Genomic DNA, 10,236 nt, shown 5'->3' with positions numbered 1-10,236 from the left:
CTGTTTTATGAGTTTTTTTATCAATCTTTTATTTTTTAGCTTTAAAAAATTTTAATCCTAGAAAAAATTTCACCTGCCATTCTTTAGTACTTTTGGCTTAAAATTTTTACTCTTAAATATTTGATATTTTAGGGCTAATTACTATATTTTTATGAAGTATAAAATTAATATTTCTAAGACTTTAGATTGTGTAATTTTTATTACATTACTAATTTTTTGAATGGTTATATTAATATATTTTATAATAATGACTAACCTTTGAAGTCATGGAATATATATCTCTTGATTATTATGTTTACAATTTTTAAATGCATTTATCATTTTCAATTTTAAAATTTCATATACATGTTAATATGTGCAATTGGTTACCATGTTTTTATGCAAGCACAATAAGCATTGAATATTTAACTAAATATAATTTAGACTTCCAATTAAGATGGTGGTACAGGTAAACACAGCTCACATCCTCACACAGCCACATCAAAATGAAAACTAAATTATAGAACAGCCATCACTCAGAACCAGCAGGTTTCAAGTTAAACGGAAATACAATAAATATGGAATTAAAGAAACTACATCCATCCAGTCTGATAGGAGGGGTGGAGATGGGGAATGGGCTGGTCCCACATACACATGTGGTGGATAACAATCCAGAAGGGATAACTTGGGAGCAGAGTCCCAGCCCCACACCAGGCCATCCAGCCCAGGGTTCCAGTGCCAGGAAAATAAGTCCTCATAACTTCTGGCTGTAAAAATCAGCAGTGATTCAGTCGGTGGAAGAAACTTCTCATCCCAAGCAGTTCCTCCTAACCCACACATGAACTTACTCTGACTACTCCCTCGGAGCTCCAGCATTGGGGTGGCAGCTTCAAAGTCGCCAGTGGCATGCAGGAAGAAACTGAAGTGGTTGGCATCAAGATGAAAGCTGAGGGACAGCTTTCTCTCAGACAGAAAGGCTGGTAGAACCACACAGCCAGCAGGATGTCAAACCCAGACTCCATCAACCTGCCTGATACTATTTGCCCCACCCTGGAGATCCCCTGAGGCACCCTCCCACCCAACAAAGTACAGCTGTTAACAGTTGCTTTTCCATATGAATGGTTGGTCTTGGCTCATGCTTCACAACTTCCTAAAGACTTTCAAACATTCAACAACTGAGTGACCCTCTAATATTCAGTGACCCTCTAACCCCCTTACTCCTTGGTAAGTGGCCCTAGGCATGGAACTAGTAGCAACCAGCCTAGATACACATCTTGAATTCACCTGGGAATCTCCAAGCCCAGCACAAGAAACAGGCATTGCTTTTGCCTGTTGCAAGAACAAGCAACAGGCATTTCAGATTGCTCTATAGCTCAGGCAGGGTGGCCCCGGGCAAAATACAAGTGGGGCTGACCTTGGCCTGTGCCACCTAGGAAATCCCAGGGCCTAAGGACCCAGCGCATAGCTACAGACCACATCAGAGCACTACCACCCCACCCCTGCACAGTTGATCCTCCATGGAGTGTGGAGGTTGGCGGTCAGTGATTACAGCCAATCCTTGCAAAGGACTGGCCTGGGTAAGTCCCTCCCATTGAACTGCCAATAGCAACCAATAACTAAAAAGCCAAGATATAATTTATCATAAGGGAGTAGTTTCAAACTTTGTAAACTCAGACGAAGTATTTTTCCATTCATCACTCCAAATTTTCTTATCTGAAAAATAGTGATAATATGGCATCAGCTTCACAGGATTTTTGTAATAACTAAAAGAGTTAGTATATGGAATTGCTTATAACAGATTGGCATAATTTAAATGGTATATACATATATGCTGATGTTTTCAGTATTATTTATTATGTAGCTATACTTTTTAAAATATTTGAAACAAATGAATATATATATTATATTTAAAGTTTCTAATACTATTTATTATATTTTTATTATATATATATAGATATTTATGATTTTTTAAATTTGGAAAAAAACCTGAAATCTGCATTTTTTAATTTTTATGGGGCCAGCAATGAATTTTTCCTCAAAATTGAATTTTGTAACAAGAAGAAAAGTTTAACTAATCTTTTAAAAACTGAACTAATAAATACTAAAATTAAAGAAAAATATTAGTAAATTACATAATATACTATAAGGCACTGTATTGTGTTTCAACATAATAATTAAAATATAACAATAATAATAAATAGTATAAAAATTAATACCATTGACTAAGTAGGTTCTGGTCCATAAATCCCTAAATGTAATAAATGCAATGATGGCTTAATATAAATTACATACTAAAAAGAAATTAAAAACTGAATGGTGATTTTTAATATCCTAAAATTTATTACTCACATATCAATATATAAATATAAATCCAGTTGGAAGTTTGCAAATTAAGTTAAAAGATTTAATATTCCTAGGGAATAAAAATGGTGTGAGGATATCTTAGAAACTTACAATGTAAAAACTGACACCATAGTAGAATGGTTAAGAGCACAAAATCTGGAGTTGGTTCCCTGGGTTTAAAGTTTACAATTGCAAACTTGCAATATTTCCTTTCTCTGTAAAGTGGAGATGGTGTTGATGGTGAAGAATTTTCTAATGAGATTTAAGAGAATTAGTCAGGTAAGTAAATTGTAAAAGTCTTAGAACAATGCTTGGGACATAGTAAATTCAGACTATTTAATAAATAAAAATGTGCCACATGTACTGGACTTAAAAAGTATTAGTGTTATTAAACAGTGATGTTAATGGCATAGGACAAAGAAAATTATGGGTGAAAGAGATTGCAGACACCCCAAAACACTTCCCCTTTATGTGCTTGCACTTAGATTTCTTCCCTCCACCCTGCTCCACATTACTTAGGCTAGTAGTTAGTTACCCAGGAAATGTTTACCTTCAGTTCAGTAACACTAGACGTTGTTGAGCTACCGTTTGATAATTTGTTAAACTAGCATTTGATGATACTACACCATTTGAAAGAGACACATTGTAGTGTGCCACCATTCCTATTCATTGTGAACAAAATCATTAGTGCACATATAAATTAGGTTTTGATACATGAATAATGGAAAATAAATTTTGTTACTCTCTTGGTCTAAATTCTTAGTGACTATTTGGAAATAAAATAAAAAATTAATATCCAAATCCTAAAGATCAGTATAAAAAGAACATGCATGCTGGGAAAACTATTATAAGTATTAATGAATTGATTGTGTCTCAAAAATTACTTTTCTTCCCTTTAGAAATGTCTCTCTCTTTGTATCAAAGAAAAAATTTTAAAGCATAAGATACAATCTAAGAAATTTTTCTAAGAGCTTGTGATAGAGATATAAATTAGGCATAGATATCCCTCAGTCCCATTTTGGTTAGATTAGAACTTTTAGATTGAATTCTAGCTAATAGGATGAGGGTGGAAGAGAAGTATAGCATTTCCAAGTCATAAAAGCATTATACCATTCCACAGTCACTTTCCCTATTCTTCAGTGACTACAGTGGCCATGTTTCTTAAGATCAAAGAGGCCACAGTTATTTGATCAATTTGAGAAAATCTAAATACAGTATCTAGAGAAGTACCATGAAGGATACTGGTGAATCTTGCCTTGGAAATGATGTGAAGGAGAAATAAGTTAGCTACAAAGAGCTAATGTTAATTAGGCTACACAATATTTAGCCATCCAATCTAATATGACAGAAAAGTATTGTTCAGTATTCCCACAAAAGTGTTTAAAAGAGAAAAAAATTTACGTAGATTTAAATAATTTTACATTAATTAAAACATAGATAAATATATCAATTTATTGGAAGATATAGTTTCAACTTTTTTTCTTGCATGATTGATATGCTAGGTAGAATTTCTTTCCCTCTTGCATAAATTACACTGATAGTGTAAAATGACACTTAAAATTTGATGTCTTTAAAGTGAAAAAAAGTCCAAGATATTTAAATAAAACAAACTGAGTACACAGGCAGTTTGTATAAACCATTTTCCTTGTATTTTTATATTCTTACCCTAATATAGCTATCATTTTGTAGCATATTGTTTTCATAGAGACTTTCCATAAATCCCCTAGTTTTTCACATATATTTCATTAGATAACATAATGTTCAAGAATGGGAATTCCCTATGTACAATCTGTTCTATTACAGTGCTTCTTTTAAGACGAATTTGTTCTAATGTGACTGATGTATTAGAGAATATTTTGAGCATAAGGCTAATTTTACATTTGCTTATGTGTTATTTCGTCTGCAAAAATCACTTGGTTATCTGAGAAAATTCCACCCAACAGCACTGAGCCTTCTAGGAATACACAAAACACACACACACATACACACAAACACACGCACACAGGCAGCATCAAACTACCTCTTACCCCAGTTCATCATTATGTGCTCTCAGCCATGCTTGTTCACATCTGGTGTTACAACTTAACATCTAATTTCAGATAACCCTTCCTCCACCTATTTATAGTATATATAAATAATAACTAAGACTATAACTCCTCTGATATTCACTTACAAAAATTTCCTAAGCATTTCCAAGGGAAAATATCATATGTATGCATTTAACTGCTTCCATGTAGAAATCTGTGTGCTATCATTTTAAAGTTACATTGATTATGTGTTTGTGTCACTGAAAATGTTTTTTATTTCAATTTATTTTTTGTATTTTAATTAATATTTGTTGTAATTTTTCCATTACTTTTTAGTCCCCTTATACCCTCCTCCCCCCAGCAATCACCGCACTGTTGTTCATGTCCATGAGTCCAAACTTTTTGATGGTTTGTCCCTAATTTATTCTCACTATATATGCATAGTGAGGGGACCTTTAGGAGCATATATTATTGTATTGCATAATTGACCGTAAACACTGACTTCATTTGTCCAAATGTCAAAGAGAGAATGGAAATCATCAGTTAGCCTGGCAAGATGAATAACTGAGACTTGATTAAGAAAATTCTAATGTAAAGTTTTTAAAAATGCAATGATGAGGTTGAGATAGTGCTACTTACTTTGGAATAGTAATCAATAATACCAGTATTTCCAGAGATGACTATTTTCCTAGGCCCTTCCTCAGTCATTCTCAGGTCCTGAAACTTTTCAGTATTTCAAGAAGCCACAGAAAGCCTTTCAGGTGGTACTGTTAAGAAGATTTCTGATGGGCATATATTTCCCCGTACCCTCAAGATGCAATTCAGAGTACATACATATGTTAACCCATGTATAACATACTGAACACAGAAAGGTACAATGTCAGCAAGCAAGATAATTTGAGGAGTTTTAGAACACTAGTCATATTGAATTAGGATATACTCTTAGTGACCACCTTGAACCTTAATTTCCTCTTTGAAGATACTATTTTGAAACCGAGCCACATACTGAGGCTGTGAAGGTTAGGCTTCATCATCTGAGTTTGTGTAGTAGGGTGCAAAGATCAGCCCTTTACACTAAACATCATAAAATAACAAACGTAAAATGAGCAAACACTTTTCCAAAGGAGGTATATTAAATAATCACACAGTTTTTGTCTCATTTATTTATATAATTAATAATCTAAAATTTTAGAGAGTTAACCTGAAGTAGGTTGTATGTATGTGACCCACGGTCTCACATATTAACAAGTGTTTCACTTTGACTGCTTTTAATAGTGTTGTTATGCTGACTTTATAAAAGGAATTAAAATAATTTGTTTTCTTTACTGTGTAGGGACAAAAAAATGGTATGTATTTTTGAAGGGTTACTTTCTTCAAATGGCATTAAAATTCCCCCTTGTTTTCTGAACTTAAATGTCACTGCAGAGATATATGAGGCCAGCAGAATGAACACTATCTTTTTAGAGATTTGCCTCTTCTGTGAAAAAAAAAGATTATTTACCAAATTTTAATATTATTAAATAAGCATACTTATATTTTCTTAATTGATTTTAAATGTTTCAATATTTGAAAATGTAGTAGTACATTAGAGTCATTTATTTATATTTTTTAAAAATTACATCTTAAATTATTTTCATTTATTATATAATGATATTTTATTTTGAAATTCCCATTTGTTTCAATATAGTTATCTTTTTATCTAATAATTTTTTCTAATAATTTTTAGTCTTTTGTTTCCTTTTCATTTTGCCTCAAATTCTAAAACATAGTCTTTACATTCATAAATTTATTTTTAGGTATATTTTCTTTTTATTGAATGATTTCATTACATTTACAATGAAAATATTCTCTTTAGCAATTTATTTTTATCATATATCTTATTTAGATATATTTTTAAATTATTCTATTTTCTTTATTACAAATTGTCAGTACTTTCTTGAAATTTCGTGCAGACACATGAAAATTTTCTCCTTCTGTTATATATTCTTCATCTAGCATTTTCTCTGAATTGTTCATTTATTCTATTTTCTTTGTAACATTTATACATGGGTGTATTACTTTCTGCTTAATAGCAATATTGGAATAGGGACTGATTTGTCTATATTGCTATTTATTCAACAAAAATATCTGTGTTGAGGCAGTAGACTGTAGTGGGTAGTTGGTAGGTTTAATTTTTGTATATTTATTAGAACAGATTGTCTCTCATTGTTTAGGTCTTCTTTCAATGGGTTTTAAGGTCTCTCTGCATTTTGGGAACTCTTTTTTGGATGAGCTCTGTCTGGGTAGATAATTGTGCCACTGGCAAAGTCTAGTCTGAGCACTCACTTTGGTGATTAGGAGTGTAGCCATTCATTACTCTTCAACTGACTCAGGAAAACAATTACAGGGGTCTCTGACCCTTCATTTCTTTTGCCAATGAGCTCACCTCCAGGCCATTTTTCTTGGTTTCTGTGTGTGTGGTGTTGTAATGGGTCAAACTAGGAGGGTTCCTCCTCTTTTCCCAGCTCTATCCACATCCTTAAACCTACACTACATCTTTGGTCAGTTTTTTTCAAGACACTTTTACTTAGTTTTAGTCTAATTTTATCTAAATTTTAGTATTTTAATAGAAATTACTAAATATTATTCTTTATCATTGTATCATTTAAAACTTAAATGTGAATATTCCCAATTTTGTATTATCTCTGTTTTCAGAAAAATAGATTAGAAAAAAGTGGCTATATTTGTTATATTTACTAAAATATTACATATTATACTTTTAGTCCCTATATTAAAGAGCCATAAACTGTACTTGTACTCAGACTCATCAGTTTTACTTTGTGATTGTGATTATGTTCACCTTTGGAAAATGTAAAGGATACAGTATATGATATTAATCCATAGGTATAATAAAGTCTACATATTTTTTATATCTGTCTCCTAATTTTCTATTTTACTACTTAAAACACACTAGAGTTATCTGCATATTTATTTCAAGTAATGTTTCACAGATACTTTTTGATGGTAATTTCTAACTAACTTCTCTACTTTGTTATGGTGAAAAAAACTATAAAATTTAGCTTTTTAGAAATTAGACTGCATAGAAATACTTTCATTTATATCTAGAGATATAAGTAAGGAAGTTCTAACATAATAAGTTTTTTTAAAATAGTGCAGGAAAGCAATAACTTGATTTATTTAGATGTTCATATTTACTTAATTATAGATTGTTACCAAGATAACAACTGTCTGGTAATAAGCCCACAATTTCCTTAGTCTTCAATTCTTTGAAACATCATCTATTCAGGAAAAGACAATTAACAGGAAGTTGTATAAATCGGAATCTTAAAAACAGAAAGTTAGTATGATCGAGGTTGGGAAACTCCTCACTTTCAATTGCTCCCAGATTTCTTCCTGTGAGGAGCTATACACAGTTTTGCAGGCTGAAGGGTCACTGCCCTGATGTGGACAAGCATCTTTCCTTCCTGCCTTCAGGCTCCCTGCAGGCCATGTTCAGTTTGAAAGCTGGCACTCTCTGTTACGAGGTATGCAGAGAATTCCCTGTAACTGCTGCTACTACACGGTAGGGAATTGTTCTCTCAGCATACTGATGTATCAGTAGCAAGACATGAAATAGATAAATAGCCTCACTTTTTTTTCTATGCATATGTATAGCTTGTTTTTGTTCTGTCTATTTTATAAATACATTTTAAATAGAAATTTAAAAACACAAAAAATGGAGAGAATAGTATCATAAGCATCTATATGCTCACCAATCATATCCAAGAATTATCAAAGTTATCATTTGTTATGTTTTTTGTGCTTTGCAATTGTGCTGCCTTATCTTAAAGCAAGCCCATGACTTTGATATCCATTTCCTATAAATGCCTCAATATGTATATCTAACTGAGAAGGGATTTAATGCATAAATCCAAATGACTATTATAATGCACCAACGGCTAAATCATGTTATTTCTCTCATAGTACACTCATCCTTTCTATCTTTCACCTTAGTTTGTATCACCATTGTTCTATCTAGTTTCTTAGAACAAATGCCTAACAAGTTTGTTCTACTCCAGTATTGTTTTTGTTCAGTCTATTTTTTGAAGGGCACCTCCTGTGATCTTTTGAAAAACAAATTTGATCATGCCACTCCCAAGTTTAATAACATTTAAGAACTGTCTATTGCTTTCTGGTTCATGTCTAGGCTCCTTCCTATGCCTCACATGGTCCTTTATACATTGGTTCCTCATTACTTCTCCAGCCTTATCTTAAAACCAATTCAATTTAATAGCAGCATGATCAATATTTTCTCTGATATCAGTCTCTGGGTCTTTATATATACGACTTCTCAGATGAGGTAATTGTTGCCAAATTTGTGTTAGCTCTTTAGGTTTAACTTAGATATCCCTTTCTATAGGACACAATAACTAATCTCCCAAATTCTAGTTATCCCCTTTGAATGCTCACGCAGCACACCATGATTGCGTCATCATTTACTAAACTGCAAAGCAAGTTCCTGAGCACTTGTCTCTATCATTCTTGATTTACCTTTGAACCCTATAGTGAGTCTATCAGTAGATTTGGTTGATCTTAACACAAAGCAAGCTGAATGTGTTTACTTCTTTGTGTATCTACTATTTCTAACCTAACAAAGTCATCTCGTGCTATGACAATCATTGGTCTCATTGCTTCATTTCTTTCTTTTTTTTTACAAATATTATCTGTTACATGATTTTTAAAATATCAAATAAATATTATTATTAGATCATTTAAAAATGCTATGACAATGATCAGTCTTGGGATAAATTACTTTTATTTTCCTAATATGATCTATCTGGTCTGGCACTGGCCTACCCTTCTGACATTTTTATTTACATCACTGTCCCTTTCTTTTATGTTGTCAAGCCACACAAGCTTTCTTTGTTCCTGAAAAAGTTCAAGATTTTGTTTATCCTATGGAATTTTAAAATTTTGCTTCTTTGTTCTAGAGTATTCTTTCAACAATTTTTGCAAGGATATCTCCTACCTATCCTTCATATTAAAATCTATTATCTTTTTTTACCTCTATGTCAAATTCATGTTTAATTATGAATTAATTAATTCATGCTTAATTAGTAATTAATTTGAAAATATTACTAACTATGATTTATGTGTCTTTCATATAAGTTGTGGACTTCTCTTAATTCCTTCATTCTCTTAACAACAACAAACACCATACAGAAAATGAAAAGGCAACCTACAGCATGAAAGAAAATATTTGCAAACCACAAATCTGATAAGGGGTTGATATCCAAAACATATGAGGGACATATACAACTCAACAGCAATAAAATAAATAATCCAAATAAAGCAAAATGGGCAGAAGACTTGAATAGGCATTTTTCTAAAGAAGATATTCAAATGTCCAACAAGTACATGGATTGGTACTCAATATCACTACTTATTAGAAAAAAAGTTAAAACAACAATGTGACAATACCTCACAACTGTTGTAATGGCTATCATCAGAAAGATAATAGATGTTAAGCTGATAAGAACAGATATCTACACTTGATCTTAGCCAAAAGGCTGAGAGATAATCAGAGAACGGCAAATACCAAACTATTTCACTGATTTGTGGAATCTAATGAACAAAATGAACTAACAAGCACAATAGAGACAGCCTCCTAGAGAGCAGGTTGACAGTTATAGTGAGGGGGAGATTTGAGGGGAGAGAATTCAGAGAGAGAGGGAGAGAGAGAGAGAAAATAGTGAAATGTCATGGACAGGTGTAACAATGTGATGATGGAGGGGTAGGAGGGGCAAGGGGAGGTGGAGGAGGAGAATATAGGGGTCATAAATGGTCATGGAAGGAGACTTGACTTGAGGTGGTAAAGACACAGTACTCTGTACAGATGATGTGTTAT

General features: G+C 32.5%; 1 pseudogene; it reads right to left on the bottom strand.

Moving 5' to 3' along the window:
* Window positions 1-9,781: 9,781 nt before the first annotated feature.
* On the bottom strand, window positions 9,782-9,910 carry LOC112321208 (U2 spliceosomal RNA; annotated as a pseudogene).
* Window positions 9,911-10,236: the final 326 nt, after the last annotated feature.

Source organism: Desmodus rotundus, chromosome 1, assembly GCF_022682495.2.
Source record: "Desmodus rotundus isolate HL8 chromosome 1, HLdesRot8A.1, whole genome shotgun sequence".
NCBI classification, from domain to species: domain Eukaryota; kingdom Metazoa; phylum Chordata; class Mammalia; order Chiroptera; family Phyllostomidae; genus Desmodus; species Desmodus rotundus.
Note: the sequence above shows the minus strand (reverse complement) of the source record. Positions and strands in the feature narration are given on the sequence as shown.